This window comes from Catharus ustulatus, chromosome 6 (genome assembly GCF_009819885.2).
Source record: "Catharus ustulatus isolate bCatUst1 chromosome 6, bCatUst1.pri.v2, whole genome shotgun sequence".
Taxonomy (NCBI): domain Eukaryota; kingdom Metazoa; phylum Chordata; class Aves; order Passeriformes; family Turdidae; genus Catharus; species Catharus ustulatus.
Genome location: NC_046226.1, coordinates 27,444,969 through 27,464,579, shown reverse-complemented (window position 1 = coordinate 27,464,579; position 19,611 = coordinate 27,444,969).

Sequence of the window (19,611 nt, the reverse complement as noted above, 5' to 3'; positions counted from 1 at the left end):
GTTAATTTCTCTCCTGTTATGGAAAAATCGTAGTGACTTAAGAGGATACAGTTCTGCGTGGTGAGTATATACATAGTTGTCTAGACTCTTAAATGCAGGAGAGGGAGAAATCTGTGGGATACATTAAGGTTAGATCTGGGAACAGGTGCAGGCTCTTTCTGACGTGGAATGAAGATATTGAAATAATAATATCCTAAAATGACAGAAATTTAGTAGCTGACAGAACAGGTGGAGTTTTTGGAAGAATACACATGAAATGCATTGGTGGCATTCAAAATTTGATTTCTTTAAACCTCCTATTCTCACAAGAGCTCTGTTACTTCACCTGTTCTGCATAGAGCTGGAGACAACATCCTGACTGTCATAGCACTGTTTTTTTACTGAGGTGTTAACTAGAGCTGTCCAAAAGCCTGTTGACCCTGCACTGGTCAGGACTGGAAGGACTGTCCGGGCTGTCAGTTCTCCTTCCCTACCTAAAGGCAGAGCCATTTGGCTGTGTGATCACAGACTGGTTCCTGTGATGGCACATACACTGAGGGTAGACTCTGTACTTCCAGCTTTTATTAGTTCTGCTCCCGGATCTCAGACTTCATATGGGACTGGATACCTTGGCTCACCTCCTTCTGAATGGGGTGCTGTGATCTGGACAACACAGCAATGGTGCGTTTTGAAAGTTGTTCTTGAACAGTCCCAAAGAAAAAGTTATTTAACATGTTTTGTTTTAATTTAATTTGGAGTTGTTCAGTCACCTATAGTAACCTTTTCCTGTTCTCTTTTATAAAATGTAGATTTTAAGAGTACATTTTTCCATTCATCTTTCTGAGTGTCAGTTGAGAGCAAAATGAAGTTACCTGTCAGCAGCTGTGCATGAAGTTTTGTGAGGAACCAGTCGGATGTTTTCCAAACATTTTCCTATTTTTTTCTGTTGCAGTGATTCAGTAGACACAAAATCACCCCAAGCACTGTTATGTTTAAACTTTATGGTTATCTTTCCACAGTTGTAATAAACAAGCATAATTTGTTTAGAAACTTCTATTACCCTCTACTCTTCTCTATTGTAACTCACTTGAAATATTCACCCTGCAGATGTTAAAAAGGTAGGTATCAAAATCATCTGCTTGTGCTCCAGCCCTGTTATGGAAATGTTACTAAATTGTGTCATACTTATTTACAAAGCTACATGATTTAAATGAAAATAAGTCTTTCAACTGTAAATATTTTACCTCTCAAAATACTACTGAAAAAATTCTGGGAGGGAAAAAAAAAGGTGAGTCCTAACAAAACAGAAAGGCTGAATGAATTCCAGATATATAAGATGGTATTTGTGCTTTTCAAACCAAACTGACAGGAGACTGTTATGAAATGTACTCTGACCATAGCTATTCACGGATAGCGTAAGGCTTGGCAATGGAAAAGACACTGCTTGTGCACGATTCATGTTTTATATTCACAGGGCATTACCTCAGTCTGCTATCCTACAAAGCTGTGCTCAAACAAATAATCACTAGAATCATTATTACATTTTAACATATTTGGCACAATGTTTGAAGGTGTACAGACATGATATAACGTACTTTTCTAAGCTGTAGTGAGATTAACATTTGTCTTACCAGCCTTTGTCACAGATATTTCATTGACTGAGTATCCCAAAACCATTACAGTGTCTCAGATACTGAGACAATTGTTTATCTTTTTTCAGCAAAAGAAATATAAGTGTTCATTCAACTTGCTGGTTACATGAAGTTGCTTAAGTACCATAATTTCTGTCTCTAGGTTTTTGCTTTTAAATCTTCCAAGGGTCCTGTCCTTAGGCTAAATTCACAGTCATAAAAAAAATGACAATGAATCTGGTCCTAAATAATTTGAATTAATTTCCGAATCTTTGCTGTTTCTGTAATGTGGACTTGATACAAATAAAAGTAGTGCCCTGCTGCCTATATTAGAGATTCAATTTCAAGAGCAGACTTGGACTATTTCCACTTCTGAATCTGCTACATTATATGGCAAGGCAGTACAAATGTGCTCTGTATGGATGATATCCCTTGCAAAACAAAATTAAGAAAACTGGCCAAAATTGTGTTCATGATCACTAAATAGAGATCACATTCACAATAGAGCACAGATGAAAGGGGAAAAGGTGGCAAAATAACAGATGAAAACAAATACTTTTCAACCAACATGATATGTGATTTTGGGACTCTTAACAAAAAGTGCAGAATTCGGCAAAAAAATGTAAGAAAGGGATTAAACATATAAATGTATTTCAAGCATTGCTTGGTGATGTTGACTGACAGAGCATTATGATCACAGGGCATTATATATAAAAAAAGCTATTTGTGCTCCTGTATTTGACCAGAGTTTAACAGCTTGAATGAAAATCTTGTCCTTTTTCTTTACGTCTCAAAAAGCTGTGTATTTAATCTAAGCTAATCTTTTAAACATTGTGTGTAGTGTCATGGGAGAAGGAGAGACAAGGAGCTATTTCCTTAGCATTTTAAATCTTTGGTTTGGCAATGAGCTCTCTATCCTCACCAGACAGATACTTCATCAGGTCTGGACTGCAGGAGCTCTGCTGTTCATGCAGAGCTTGGGTAGCTGACAGTGCCTGTGAGCAGGAATGATGCATTTGGACCGTGGGCCAGGGCAGGGATAGAATGAAACCACACAAAGCTCCTTCAGGACTGGGACATGAATATGATCTATAGTGATTACTCTTCTAATATCATCTGTGTCTAGACAGATGAGTATGCCCTTGTTAGCTGATGAGTTGTGCTAATGGCATTGGTAGCGATGTATCTTCAGACAACCATTTACTTCCTCTGAGAACTACATTTATGATGTTCCACGAATACTATACACAATTCAATAGATGTTGAAGAGCCTCTGAATGTTTTTTTCACAGTCTTGATGTTTTATTTTAAATAGCATGTCATTTACAAGACTCCCAAAGACAGATAGCTTTCCCTGCTAGCTCGCAGTCACTCTGCAATTATATGGAGCAGACGTTGAAATGATGATGGTGGCGTCTCACTGCTGCATTTTGCTGCTGCTGTGATCTAATGTATTTCAGCAACAAGCTATTCCCCCTGCATTTTGTATTCATCAGATTTCAACATTAACACACTGTCACTTCTAGCAGCATACTCTCTTTTTTTCTAACTTGTTAAATGTTTTGTAATCTTGAAAAAGTGTAACCATATAACTGTAACTGTAAACATGGAAGTTGTCCAATGCAAAAGCAGAGTGATGCCTTACCTTTTAAAATCTTATTCTGAGTCTTAAGATACATGTAGTGGCCTTTATGGAGTTAAGTGTAGAGGACCAAATTTCTCATGCTGTAAGCTTAACTTATATTGTTCTCTGTATGCATCTGCTTTTGACAAAAACACTGATGTGATGTGCATAGTGACGTTTGTAGCTGCTGTTTTGGTTTGGTTTCTTGATGATGGTCTTTTCTTCATGATGATCTAAAAACACTTGTTGAGGTTCTATCCATCCTCGACCACAGGATAAAAAGTAGAAGAAAAGGATTATATATGCCAGATTTTGCTCACAAATAGCATCACATTCAGGCTACTGAAAAATTCTCTCAGAGGTTCCAGCCTTTCCTAAATATACTGCACCTCCCTGGGGGACGTGTGCTTGTTTGCTTCACAGAGGTATCACCTATCCTTAGAGCAGTTCACAGTTCACACAGTACATTCTGTATCTCCTTTTTTATCTCTGTGATATAAAAGTCTGTCAGGTTAGTTTTTATAATGGAACAAAACAAGGATTTCTAGAAAACAAAGGATAACTATTTGTTTGGTTTTCATCCCCAAGCTGGTAAATCAAGAGATCAAAGAAGTATTGAAAGTGCAGCATACTGAAACAGTGAATAGAGAAAATTTCCTCAGTGTGAGTTGGATATTAATACATGTGAAAAAGAACGTTTTTCTTTACCTCTTATCTATTTATTTTCCTCTACATATTTGGTTTACAAACACATATTGCAATGAAAGTTCTTTTCACACATCCTACTGGTTGAAGATTTAATTTCTTGTACATATCTAAAAATACATAGAAAGATAAGAAAAAGAGTCAGCATGCATCAACTTACCACCATGTGAGGACTTCCTCTGCATACGCTCAGTATTTTAAAACTGCATCAGCAACAAAAAACTGCACACACAGCCTTTACTACTGACCTACACTAACTCTTCACTCACCAGACAAAACTCCCCACTGGAATTTTTTCCCTCTGCTAGTTTGTACTGAGGCTGCACCTTTGTGCACTGTACACAGCTGAAGAATCTTCAAGATCAAAGCCTCATGCCTGAGCATAATCTTGTTCCTGACATGTCATGCCAGGCCCTTTTCACTGTGAGTGCTTTGATGCAGCAACAGTCAGGAAAAATAAACCAAGAGCAAACTGAGAGAGGAAGGAGGCAATGCAATGAGTTCTCACAGCTCTAGGCTTCTGCATTAAAGCTAATATGTGCAAACCCTTGTTTGGATAGGTTTCTCTTCACTACTGTTGTTTTTCCCAGTTTCTGTTTCCACCATCGTGTCTGGAGACTTCATTCTCATGTTCTTGTAAGGTGAAAACATAAAGGATCCAGGATGAGAACAAGAGACTATTTCCAGCCATTCCTGGTGTAGAAGGGATGGTGCACCCAAACCTGCACCTGGCCATAAGTAAAGGAAAATGTAGTGATATTATGCAGTATCACCAACCTGGGAGGTTTGCAACAGCCTTGAAAATTCAATATTGCCCTTGTATGGAGCCCTTCTCTGCTCAGGAATGGCTGTTCTCAGTGACTGATGCTCCATTCTGAGTCTTCTAAGGAGCCATCAACATTTTGTTTTGCAAATTTTGTTCTGCCAGAAGAGGCCAGGACACAAGGCTGAGAGTGGATATCAGAAATGTGGAAACTCAGGAGAACCTCTAGTACTTCTGAAAAGGTAAGCAAGGTTCCCAAAGAGAAAATTATTGAGTGCACAGAGGAAAAAAGCCCCTTTGTGAACCCTATTTGAATACTGCAAAATTTCAGTAATGCCAGGAAATGGGGGGAGGGTGGGAGGGGTGGAAATCCACTTTGGAAGTCAATGAGGAGCAATACAGAAAAGTACAATGCTGATACAATTACTGTTTCAAACATGACTGCGGCTGGAGTCAGAAAAAACACTTTCTTCCTTTTTACTCCTGGTAGAATAGGGCTGTTACCACCCTGGCCAGCAGTTACACTGAAATACCATGTTCTCACTCACAGTCTTTTCACCTGAAGAAGATGGCAGTTTTGTGCAGGAAGTCTCCTTGGTTTCCCCTCTGTAGAGAGGGCAGACAAAAATCGTTGCAAAGAGAAGAATGTTTTTCACTAGAGTCAGGGCATGGTCCTTCAGGTGACTGCTGATCTGTTTGTGCAGCTGCAGCCAGAGGACCTCAGGAGGTACCACAGTACAGCAGAAGACAATTGCCCAGTTTCACAGCAGTCCTGCAGCTTCTGCCCCTGGCCCATCTGCACCCTGAGTGCTGTGAGGTGTGTGTTAGCAGGCTGTCAGCTGCAGACACTTGAACCCCGAGGAACAGTTCAGGAGTTTTGTGTCTGTGGCATGTCAAGCACATTTCTTTATCCAGCTCCTGCAGGCGTATGTGCATTCAATTAAAGCCAGAAGAAAAATGGCTTAGTATTAAGCAGATATATGATCTCTTTGTGCCTTCACCTTTACCTAGGGGAAAGTCCTATTAAATCCAATAAAAATTTGCATAAGCTGAGATTTTAGGAATTAATAAGGATGTGGATTAAAATTGCTTTTCTGTGATTACTTATGGCAGCACTTTTTATATACTAGACAAGTTACAAACCTGTAGAGATGAGAAGTTCACTTGATGAAAACAACTCACTGGATTTCATTTAGAGACATACAAAAAACCTAAAAAACTACTCCAAAGTTGTCGTCTGTATTTGCTTCTCCTATCTTATCTCTAAGGATCTGCCAACCCATAACCGGTAGGAAATACAGAGATTTTCTTTCTCATTGGATGAAATGCTTGCTTTACCTTATAATAAATTACTGTCAATAGCTGGTTTCACCAATTTTGCTAAGGCTCACAGCTGTTGTATGTTCTTACAGCTTCCCTTGTATTTCTTTAGCTTGGTTGCTGTGATTACTTAAACTATCTGCTTTTAGTTAGCTGTCTATGAGCAGATATTTTAAGGTGCATATGAGTAGATTTCACTTATTCTTGGTTTTTTGCATAATGCAGCAGCTAGTATGTGACAGGGGTTGTTTCTCTGGCACAGTTGCACTACTTCCACTTTACTACCATCGTTGCTTTTGTCAAGAAAAAAGCCTTTTGATTATTTCTTTGCCAGATAAGCAGAAAAACCCTCTTCCAAGGCACAGATGATGGCTATGGGCAATGCCAAGCCTCCACTTTTGTTTCATTATTTTAATAAGAGGTTTTCCTTTCTCATATCAACAGGAATAAGTGCTGATAACAGATAAACAGAGCATGGGTTAATTCCAAAATTGATGTTAATGTTTGTACTTTCACAAATGCTGCTTGTAGTAATTGCACTTGAACTCCCTGTCTTTTTTCCACCTTCAATCATTAGGCGATGTCTCCTGTGTTCTAAGACTGGAATCCACTAAAATAATACAGCACGAATCCAAGTGCCCTTCATCTATTATTCTCTCATCTGCAATTTCTCCCCTCTTGGACATACCAATTCTTCAAACACTGCCCCAATAGCAGGACTTAGTACCTGCATCAGCAATTAGAAAACAGACACAAAACCCAAAGGAAACAACCCTGTAATGTGCTGCCTTAGAAGATCTAAATGAGAAAGCTGCTACACACACTGTGTTCTTAATGAGATGTTTGCACCATGTGATTTTTAAAGCATTATAATTGCAGTGTTAACCATTAGTTGGTCACTGGAAAAAGGGAGCATCCTTCGAGATGTCACATTATCCTAGAGGCTATCCTATCCCAAAAATCCTATGGGTTTGTACTTCTGACTAGAAAACATGCTAATGAATTGATTCAAGCCAACCAAATCAGTCCATTTCAAACTCTCAGAGACTTTTGAATAAAGATCTAACACCCACGCAATATGGATCATCCTCAAAAGTCTTCATTCTGTGCCATGAAAATTCAGGGAAGTTTTCTCTACCGTCTCTCATGGAAACAGGCTCAAACATGTTATCCTGCCCACAGTGACGGCAGCATCAAAACTGGCAGACTTTATGCTCATTGCAAGAGCATAATTGTCAACCATTTGATATCTGAGAAAGCTGAACAGAGAAGGTTTTCCATCGTTACGCATAATGAAGAGTAATAAACAAAATTATTTTTTCATAAACTTAGAATAAAAAAATATTAAAACCCTTTAATTTGGGAGAAACTCACACAGATATGCTTTGACTGAAGATTAGAAATACATAGTACAAATACTTTATTAAAGGTCAATACATTTGCCCAATATATAGTCTCTTTTTTTTTTCCTAACTTGAAGCATGTGTAACTTGTATAAATGTGAAATGATTTTGAAATAAACACAAGACTGTTTTCCTACAGACAATTATTGTAGGTGCTGAATTGAAAAGACTCAAATGGTTTTTCTTTATAGACATCATTATGTTTATACAAATACTTACTTTCTGGCTTAAACTTTATGTTTTATAATAATATGTAATGAAAGAATGGTATACAATAATGAAGTAGTCACAGAGCTAACAGAGACTTTCCTTAATCTTCAGAACTGTCTCCTAGTTGAAACCTTGTCTTTAAGTTAAGGGCAAGATAACAAAGCTAAAGCCAAACCTCTAATCCAGATTGCCTCTGGAACCATGCTTTACATGCCCCTTTTTATTTTTGCATTATTGTAGTGCTTATAGCAGGCAAGGGAAAGAACAATGTGAAATATTACAGCCTGTGACTGGTAATTGTGTGCACATGGTCTGTGTCCGGTCATATTTCAATTATAAGAGGGATGCAACAGTCTTGGTGCCAAAGCCTTGACTCTACACATCACAGCAAGGTTATGTTAACTTGATTGATCTGATTTGATGAGCTGCATTAATAGTACAAGCTTCTGGACTTCATTTGCATTAGATGTAACAGGAAGAGCAAAAAGTCATGGTAAGAAACATTTCTCAGTGTAAGGGAAGGAGTATGTGAGCACACAAATCAGTAGGGTCACTGGGAACTGCCTTCCTGGGGAATTTTGGCCATCTACTTCAGAAGTGCTCAGAGTTAAATAAATAGCAAAAGTGATGAGGTGCAAAGGCTGTGTTTCAAATAATATCAATTTCCCTTATGAATTGCCCACTATCAGTCCTGGAATGTGTTAACTGCACAAGCTGTAACAGAAACAAGAGAATCTTCTTCTTTCAGTGACGTGCAGAGCTGCCAAACTTATTATCATATCACAGACATTCCCCACGAGTTGTGTATATCCTGCATGCTTGTGCTTTCTTATCACTGAACATTACAGTCTATATTGCACTACATATTGCTCAGCTGCTTCCCTTTCATGGAGGCTCATTTATCATGTATTTTGGCTTGTGCGAGGATGAGATTAACGGCCTTCTAGTGCTGCCTGATTCACTCCTACTTTTCATAACTTCTCAGTACAGTCAGCTGCATTTGTTCTTAATGGTTGTATTAATTATCCTTAATCACCTTGTTTAGTTGGGAGAAATACATCTTTGGTCACTGTTCTCCATGAAAGCCAAACACTATCAGAAAAGGATCCCCACTCCCCATCTTCAGTGATACTATCTCATTTCTCCTGTCCCATCCTTTCCCAAAGCTGTATATCTTTAAATTTTCCTCAATGTGTTTTCTGTATGCAGGTAGGTTTTGGTCACTGCTTTGTCAGGCACAGACCTCTCTCTTTCTAAGTTTCACCTTCTGTTCTTCCCTTGTTTTCCTGATGCAGCCAAAGTAATTCAGCTAATAGTTACTTGACCCACAGCTGCACACTGGGGTTATACTGAAGTGGGAATGAACATATACGGTATATTCACCCTATGCACATTTTAAATCCACCTAAGAAAAATGTAGAACACTGTTGGTTCCTCTATATGTTGATGAGGAACAGTAAACACGGCCAATAGGGGTAAAATTTCTCTGAAATTGTTACTTTGTCCAGAGTTTTTCCTTTTCTCAATGGATTTAAATACTGCACCTCAGCTATGTTGCTGCCAAATAGAAGACTTTGCATCAAAGCTGAAAGAGAAATATTCCAAGATGCAATCCAAGTTTTTTCCTTCCTATGCATGTATGTTGTTTTATCTATTGCTATTTGTCTGAGAGAGCAGCCAGGGGATAAAATGAAGAGCATCTTCCTTCAGTGGTGCAAGAAGCCTTTATTTCAGCAATAGAGGTCTGTTTCCTGGCAGACACTGCCTAGAGCTTTACTCTTCTGGTTGCTTTGTTTTGCTTTCTATTCTTACGCTCTGTCAGGCTCTTCCCTGGAATCAGTGCCTCAAGACACTTCCCTTCTGGACACTGCTTCTGCCCTCCCCCACACTAACTGCATGTTGAACTCTGCCAGTTCCTGTTTTAAGAATGCAATGTTCTTGAGAGCTGACAAAAATATAATTTGCAGTGGCATTTCATTGAGTTACCCGGCTTTCCAAGGGTCAGGGTAACAGCCTGCAACAATGTGGTCTGCAAAAAAAAAAGTCAGTAAGTTGCTTTTCAAAATCAGTAATGCACAAATAGCAAGTCATGCTCCTCTGCCTTGCTTCTGCTCCGTCTCTAAAACTTTGAGTTCCCATCTGTCAGTATTTTCTCTGGGACATCTTGTGTCTCAGTGTAATCTTCTGTGCCATTTTCTTTGACAACATTCACCAGAAGTGTCTTCAGCAATTAAGGCAACTTGAGGTGAACAAGATCTCCTCTATTTTATTCAGACTCCATGTTCTTTGAAGAACTCTCTGGTTGTCTCTTTTCATAAGAAAAGATGTATGCAGCAAACAGCAGATAGCCATAAGCCTACTTCAGTCATGTCCATATTTTCCCTGAATGTCAGATAATAAGTTTAATAAAGCCCAAGATGTTAACTTCCATACAATTTAAATGCCTAAACCCAAAATATTTCTTTTAAAAGCCTAACCTTCAGTTGTAATATATTTTAACCTTGTAAGTTAATTAATCACCTGGATAAGAGCATTTAAAAAACATAAACCTGGAACACCTAAAGACATTATTATGTCCATAGGTCTGGGATTAGGGCTGTAGCACAGTGAGTGAAATTTTTAATGCCCTGCATCCATTCCCATCATCCTTTGAAACACACTCTGTGAGCAACATATGGCTAAAAGAGCAATCCAAGCCAGGGCCATGTTTCTATTTCAAAATCTTCAGGGCATATTGTATGGACTGAAGTTACCTCCTAGCTATGTCCTTGAACTCTCAGCTACTGGTTCCTGGCTTTCAGCTGAGGAGCATTTCAGGTTGACTGTATTAGTCCTCCCAGCCTCCTCCAATGCCAAGTCAGACAAATTAGGTTAATTCATTTTGGTAATGGTTAAACTTTGTAGTGAAATGTATTAAAGTGTTTTCCTGCATTCATCTTCTGCTTCTCATCACTTTGAAGCACTAGGAATTTACTGTCTGGAGCAGCTGTGACATATTTCTTCTTGAACTGCTACAGCTGTTTCCCAAGCAAACTGAGGAGCTTGGCACTGACACCCCTGTACTTTTCCATTCATACTGCCTTTGAAGAGAAGGTCAGATTCTCTTAACAAGGCCTCTAGCCCTCTGAGAGCTGAGAGACTTTCTTGCCTATTGGAGAAAAGGCATCCTGGCTTAGCTACATGACTGAACAGCAGGTGTAGTGTTTTGAGGATCTGGTCTCAGTCCCAGGTCCTAGATAGTGATGTGCAGACCAGAGTTGCTTCTGGCTTAAGTCACTTGACGTCAATTGTTCTTGCCCTATTACTATGGTAAGATTTAAGCATCTTCTTCTGTAAAACCAGCTCTGGGAAATAGTCACAGTCTGTGCAAGCACCAGGAAAATGATGGAACTGGCCCCCAAAACATCTGTGACCATTGCTGTACCTGATGGGTTGCTGCTGTAACTTTGTCGAGGTCTGCCCTTAAACCAGTGGGGTGGTTGGGAGTGCATCACTAGGAACTGAGTTTTATACCTGGGGTCTGTACTCAGCACGGTTTCCACAGGAGAATTTTGCCGGTAGCTCCCTGAAAAGTCCTCAGGAAAGTGCTCAGGAAATGGGGCAGTACAATGATGGCTAGGAGGACATGGATAATGTTGGCACAACAGCCCTGGATACACTACAGAGGAATATCTGAATCTGCTACAGCTTTTTCATGTGAATAATTGATTCTATCTGTCACCCCTTCTAACCCAGAAGAAGCAGAAAAAGATGGAGGAGACTAACATCACTGAACATTTTTCAAAAATAAAAGGTGGTGGCTAATAATTACCTCAGTCTCAGCTTAGGAGTAAAATAACAGTAATCAAATGAACTGGGGACAGAATTAAGTGCTGTGCCTAAAAAGCAACTGTCTGAAAAGAGTAACAGGGGCTTTATACCATCATCATAATCAAATTGAATGAATGTACATTAGCCATCACACTGATGTTAATAAGAAGTGAATCCTTTTTTTCTGGGTATAGATTAACAAGAGGACCCTATGCATTAGTAGTAGTGGAAATACTTTGTCTAAACCAAAGAAAATCAGAGACTGTTTTTCTCTAGCACCCTTCCTCATGAAGAAACTCAGCTGCAAAGATTTTTCAGCCAGCATGAGGCAAGGCTGCATGTAGGGCAGATCCCAGCACTGTGCAGCCCTCCAGCAGCATTTGCAGACTGACACAGCAGCCAGCTACCCATCCAGCTCTCCCAAGGCTTGGCAAGACTTACAAAAAAACCCGGTCACTTGGAAAGTGCGGCTTACAGTAGCTGGGGATGGTAGAGCTGTGCAAGAGAAGTTACAAGTATTTCATCCCACAGGGGTGTAAATCTCTCTCCTCAGTGGCTGCTCTAACTGCTTTGGGACTGCAGCCAGCTGGATATTGCAGAGCTGCACTCCTGTCAGGGCCTGGGTGCTAGGCCTCTTTCCAAAGCCTGGCAATTAAACCAAGAAAACATTCAGTTGAGGGTTAATTTAAAATTTTAACTGTAGTACTAACCAGAACAGGAAATTCCATCATTTAGCAAGAGTGGTAGTGGTTCTTTGCCCTACATCAAAGGGACAAGCATGAAAAAAAATCTAAGACTGTGAATACATCTTTGCCCCTCTGGCAAATCAAGAGTCATCTTTTCAGGTATTTTAGTGGATAATTTCAACCCAGTCATAAAGAAAGAGGAACAAAAAAACCTTTTTTGTCCCTCCCAAGGAATAGATGCTCATCTGATGAGCACTGTGGGTTCTCCTTTGGAGTGCTGCTGGCCAGCACTCAGGACGTGACAGTGCCCTGCTAGCTCCTTGAGCAAGGCACTGTGCTGCATAGAGCAAGGACTGTGAGAGAGCAGGGCTGTCCCTGGGATACAACCTCTGTTATGACATGGCAGGCTGAGGGTGTGGTCAATATGAGCTGTTCTCACTGCAGGGAAAACATCCAGAGGGATTGCTGATGGATACTGTACATCTCTGACAGGGTTTCAGTGCAGTCTTTCACCATGTGGAAAACTTGAAGATTTTGCTTCATCTGTTCAATAATTTTTGGGTTTTCTTTTGGCTTGTGAAGAGACATGGAGTGAATGTAATTTGTCCGTACATCTGTAGTCCAAGACAGACCCGTTGAACTTTCCTTTGAACATTGCTTATCTACATATAAATATTCCTAGTGGAAGAGAAACTAAAGTGTATTTTTTCCCAGGATGTGTCTTTACTAAGGCTATTAGACTGTTTTTTCAAGCTCTTTGTCCCACTGAACATTTAAGTGCTTTATTCAGACTATTTCATTCAATCTCCTCTAGCAGCAGGAAACAGTTTTGCTAAACAGCCAGGGAAAGCTTTGAGAAGAAAGAAGGTATTTAGTGTAGGTAGTAGCAAAAAGTAGGTGGAAGCTACTCCTACTTCCTATTTTTTTCCATCTGCTCTTTGTTCCCTTCTCAGTCTCCTGTTTGGACAGAGATATGAAGAGTGTGTGGTGGAGGGAAGAGGGAAAAGCGAGGGCCCTTGCCCTGGTTGCTCCTTCTGGATTGCTGACTGCTCACCTGAGCTCAGCCATGCTGTGAAATATCAGAAGGCCTGACCAGTTTTATGATGTGTTTTGCAAGACAGAGTGATGTGATGTGGATGCTGATGTCTAGAAGAGGATCTAACTGTGACTGTTTATGGCAGTTTAGAAAGCTCATGAGTACTCAAGTTCTCAAGCCCCAGCCTTTGCAATGTTTCTGGCTGGAAAGCTGAGGTTGTTGCTTGGACTGTCAGCTGATGTCTGTGAACCCTATCCTTTAGCACCTTTTTCTCTCTAAGAAATGTGAAACCATGAGCTTAGGACCAGGAGTCACTAGGCAGCAGGATGGCTAAGATGTTGAACTCAATTCACCTTTAAAAATTAAACACATATTTATTTCCTCTGTACAATGCTGTTTGCAATCTGGCAAGTGCAATTAGCTCTTGTCTCAGTCTCTATAGATACATAATGCTTTTTGTTTACTTAAATCCTTCCACAAGGACTTGCATGTTTGAGGACTCATCAATAAATCTGGCAGGGTGACTGCTGTATGTTTCTAATTCCTTAACCATTTATTTACAAACAACAGTTGGGTTTCTGTGCTGTGCAAATTAGTCAATAAGAGGAGAATTTAACAAAAGGAAAATGAAAGAGGATTCAAATTTAACTACTTGTTTTTCAGTTTCAAAGAAAATACACATAGTTACACATTTCTCTGGAATTTACATACCTTAGAATTTATTACCAAGTTCTTAATTTTCCTTTTGGAGGTACTTGCTCTATGTAGCTGTCAGAGTCCAAGTCTAAAGGTGCGGTGAGACAAAAATACCTGTTCCACATCCTGTTGGGGATATCTTGAGTGAAAAAACTTCATTAATTCAATTTTGCATCAGTAATACAATTCTATTTCTAAAGCACTTCATTCCTATGGAAGGTTTTCATCTGTACATTCTCATTTATGCACCTTAGTGAGCATGACCAGTTAAACCTCACCCTATTTTGCATGGGAAATGGGAGCACAGATCTGAGTGCCTTCTGCTGTACAGCAGGCACACCTGCAAATCTATACAAGGTCAGGACCCCCACCATCTAACAGATACTGGACTGCACTGTTCAGTATTACTGGTGTATATATCGTCCTTAAATGAAAATAAATTCAAACATCATCCGTATGCAAGCTATTCTGTCATATCTCAGAGGTAACTACCAATTTGTTATTAAAATTAGCTTTAATATACATGTACATAAAAATAATTTTATCTTGAAGATAAAGAAATACTAGAAGCAACTGATTTTCACAAATGGCTTGTTTTTGGTTGATATCAGTTTGGGGTACCAGGCTTTAATGGATGTGAGCATGGACTCTGTGAAAAGATTCTTCAGTATATTTCAAAAGGTGCAAGTTTTAGAAAACTCAAACAGTAGTAAGTTGCAAATAATAGCCTATAATATTCTGTAGTAGAATTCTCTAATTGCTACATGCTTTTGGGCTATTTTTTCTAGAATGCTGTAGTGCTTTTATAAGATTGTTTAGACAGATGTTCATCCTTTTTTATATAAGAGCTATTTGCACTTCTGGGGCTCAGAGATGTTCCTTCTGATGTTGAACTGACATCTGGTCTCTCTGTGGCAGGATGTCTGCAGGTAGACTTGCTGTAGAAATACATATGTTAGATAATTTAGGTACACTAAGTTTTAGAGTTATTTAGAGCAGACAACAGACTTAGAAGCTTACAAATCCTGACTAGTATTAAATGTACATCCTACTGAGTGTGAGAATTTAGGGACTTTTCAGGTCAGATTTTTCTCTTAGATGTTTCAGCTGCATCTTGAAAGTACAAGGACATATTAATCTAATCATGAATAAAACATTTAGTTCTTGAGAATCTGAACAGTTTTCTAGGAGGTTCAAGTCAAAGACAAAACGGAGAGTTCTTGAGCCAGAGGGAGCAGTATTAGAGGTACTTACACTTGCCTGGGCTGTTGGTGATTTTATAAGGATGGATGAGCATGGGAAAGGTCACAACAGTGCTTATCCTCACTGCTCTGTCCTACTAGGATGACACAGTGCGATAGTGGGATAAACTTCCATTGGTTCAGAGAAAACTTTCGTGTTTAAATCAGAGAGTATCACAAATACTGATCTGGTTATCTTTGGTATCTGGAAACCATTGGAGTATTTTCACTTTTCCAGATATTACAAGTTTCACCCTACAGAATATGCCGCTTTCCAAAATATGCAGCTTTCATATTTCTGTTCAGGATTTCAACAAGGAAAACATTTGTGTGTGTACACTCTGTCATTCATGTGCCATAAATCCAACTTCTGGGTATGTCAGATTTACTGTGCATACGTTTAGACATTAGAGACATTTAGAGTCAACCTGATCATGTTCGGTTCTTATCTGCTCCAACCAAGATACCAAATATCCAGAAAAATAGCCTAAGTCCTCCTTTTACATCCAAACATGTCCAGAGTCCTGTCTGTCCACAGCCAGACAAAGAGTTAGACTGTGGCTCACTCATGAAAGAAACAATGTGGTTTCCTCATGCTTTTTGAACCTCTTTAGATGACTTCCTGCAGTCAGAGATAAGAAATAATCCCACATTTTTCTGCATGGACAGATGCTGCTACCCTACCACACCAAACCAGGCCACTGTATCCCACATTCCAGCAGAAGAAGGAATCTCCCTAACTAGTGTGGAAGGGCTTGCTCCTCTGTAGTCTCAGTCCTTTGGCATGCACTCCCATTCCAGCTAGGCCAGGTGTGAAGCTACCTCGGTCCCTTTCAGATGGTTTTTTGCTCAAAACTTGAAGCTGCTGCAATCATTTGTCCTTCCCTTTTGCAACTATGAGTTTCTGTTTAAGCTGTGTCATTTTAGAAAAAAAGTAAAAAAAGATGGAAAAATCCAGCTGCCAGTAGAAAGGGAGAAAGGAAATACATTGAATTATCCAACGTGTAATGGGAAATGCTGTTGGAAAAATAAGGTGCACGTCTGTCACAACCTAAGAATCTGCCTCATCCAGAGTAGGATGTTTGATAAGGAGCTCTCTGCTTACAGTTTTGCTGCCACAGCCAAATTACCTATTCATGCTGCTGGGGCTACCTTCAATGGGATAGCTCCCTACAGAATTCCTGTGCTTACTAGGTTTGCTAGTGTTTGTAATTCTAAATTTGAATATACAACTGCCTACCTCAAAACACTGAATGCTGATTACATATGAAGCTGCTTGCAAATGGGTTCTGTATTCATTGGCCGGTTTTCATTGTGGTACCTCATTATTTCAAGCTATATAATTGTCCTCTAATAGGAATGCTCATACCGGATCTTGTTTCCTTCATGTGAATTTCCATAGGTGCACCATTTTAAGGCACTACTTCAGCTGCAAGACACTGCAAATGACATAGTGCTATTTAAAGCCAGTGTTTCTCAAGGACAGAAAATCCTTTATTTTGAATCATCCCTAGTCAATCAGCTAAAAGCATCAGATTTGTCCTAATTCAATAGTGTCTCCAAAGAGTTAAATACATTCCTCTGGAGCAATGCCACTGAGACAAATTAGATATTCCAAGCAGAACCAGGTTCATTGTGCAGTTTGCACATGTGAGACAGTGCTATTCATGGAGTTTTTATCAAGAAAAGATACTGAACTTGTCAGAAAATAGTATGTATTGGCCTAAATTGTGCAATTCTCATTCATGCTTGGGAACATTTGTACAAATAGACCCATTGACTTCTTGATGAAAGTGTTTCATTATGATCATTCCTATTTCAGTGATCTTTATGTGATTTGAAATAATAAAGCACCACAGGCCCATTGACTTCAGTGATACTGCTTGGTCCACCAACATGAGTAAGGGCTGTGCAATGTAGTTAAAAGGATCTTAATAACAAAACCTCTGTTATCAAGCTAAATATAACCCTCACGACAACCCTGCCATAGAATAGTCACAAAACTGCCTGGGCACAAGCTCCCCCATCCCCACACATACACACACACATCCCCCTCCAGTTTTTCTTTCGGAACAAAACCAGCTGTAACTAGAGTCTGAGTTTTACAAATTGAAAGGAGCTTGTAGCAAAAAGAACAAAAGTGCTAGTGTGCAGAAGCCACCCTGCAAAGAATGTTGGCAAGAGAGGAAGCCAGGCCCTTCCACTGCTGTAACCTTAAACTATCATTTGTTGATGTCGGTGTATTTCTAATAAGAGTGGAAACGAGAACACAAGAAAAAGGGAGATGGAGAACTTGAGACCTTTTGGAGATTAGGCTTTCCACATTTTTATGCAGCCTGGTAAGGCAGAAGGAACTCTTTATTGAGTGATAATAGCATCCACTGCAAAATTTACCCGTATGCTTATGTGAGTGGGATAGTGCCATAATCTTCAGGCTTTTCATTTTGCAGCAGTGAAACCAGTAAAGGAAAAAATGCTTTGTTGCTCATGTCTGAAGCACAGACAGATATGGGGCTGTGGCTCCAGTTTCAGAGAGAGCTGATGGTTCTCCACTGTGCAAGCTATTTAGCTGTCAGATCAAGTGGTGTGAGCTGGAGCACAGCAGGGCATTGCCCCAGTGTGAAAATACTATGAAGTTTAGTGTCTCTGTGCACACTGGGAAGGAGTCTTGGTTTAAAAAAGCATCATTTTTGCTGCTTAGGGAGCTGTAAAGCCTGATGTATGATTTCACCTATAGTTTTGGGTTGAAAGGCTGTTTTTACTTGCAGAAGAAAAAAATCTCTTTAAGCACCCTCTGTTACATGAAGAAAACAAACTAGTGTCGATAAGCAATCATCTTCTACCTGAGGATCTCTAAGCACCTCAGAAATAGGCAGTGCTTTTAACATCCCTTTGACAAACAAATTGTGACCAAAAGAAGTTGTGGCAAAGTCATGCCTAGCGCCCACATGTGCTGGCTCGCTCCCTCTGACCCCAAAACAAATCAGTGAAAGGAGTTTTCTATGTCAGTTTTACAGCTGCCTTCGACCTTGAGTGGCTGAGGTTGAAATCACAGTTGCAGAAAAGTCAACAGCAATTTTGTCCCTCAATGCATTGTCCCAGTTAAGTAGTTGTACATTGTAATAAAAATATTTCACAGTCACCAACCCTATATGAATTATCAGAAGCTGTCAGTTTTTATACTGAAAAATATAGGCCAATAAAAGACATGGTATCTTTTAAAGTTATAATGCTATAAGGATGAAAAATCCAGTCTATTCCAAGGGTTAAAGCCAAGCTTCTCCTCTAAAGTTTCTATGGCAACTAGATGCAATCTATAGTGATATTGTAGCTAATGAAATGTTTCTTCCAGACCAACAGGGCAACATGTAGCATTCAGTAATGAGGAATGTCTTTGGGGAAAGAACAGTGGCATAAAAGATGCCTTCTAGTGAACTATATTGGATGATAAAAGCCTGCAGTAAAGTGTGTCCTGAAGTCCAAATTCCCTTCTGTTTATTCACAGTGCTTCCTTCATATCTGCTCTGATAATGAGAAACACTAGTAATAGGAACAGTACTTGAGGAGGAAGAGAGGAAGGAAAGAAAATATATTTGATCACTTCTTTAACTGAATCATAAAAAAGAAGGAAAAAAAGCTTGTAAAGAATATCTTTTGTGTGTTTGAAAGAGGTTTACTTTATGAGTGGCAAAGCTAAATGTTGAAATTTGGTGTCAGCATGCTATATCATATCTGTATGTGCTTGCGTATGAATCGTGTGGGTACGGATGAAATCTCTCTGCTTGTCTTGACTTCTCAGAAGCTGAAATCTATATTAGCCTCAGTGCAAACCCCAAACCACACATTTTTCAGCTGTGTTCAGCCCATCTCATAAAAGACGAACAGATGAAAGACATGAGAGCCCTGCATGTGTATCTGGGAGCTGGAGGCAGCATCTCAGACACAGCACCCTGCGCCTGAGCAGCGACACCAAGTCCCCTTGTGCCCTCTGGTCCCCCATGGCAGGGGCTGGCTGCTGCCAGGACCCTCTGCTTTGAGAAGCAGCTCCTTGCTGTGCACAGGGCAGAGCCTTCCCCTGCTGAAGAAGGAGGAAAGGCAGGTCAGGGCAGGGTGTAGGAGCTGCCTTGTGGCTTTGTGGTCTGCATGGGGAGGCCTCTTCCCTCCTCTGTTCTGCAGGCTGCGTAGACACTTGTGCAAGGCTGCAGCTTTGCCCTTGCAGGCTCTCCAAACTTGCAAGAAATCTAACAAACCTGTAAATAAATACAACCACACATACCAGATTTTAGACATTCAGGTTTCTGAGTTTCTGTAAATACTTTCCTACACACAGGCCTTGAGGAACTGTATGAATATTGAAATTGAATATAATTAATATTTTTGGGAGGTATCTATAACTAATGGATACCTCTCAGACTGCCTCCTTTCAGTGCATTTAGATGTTCTATGTGTGTTATGTTTATGTTGTACATGATATATCTGCTCTGCTGTAGTAATGCTGCTGTTGTAG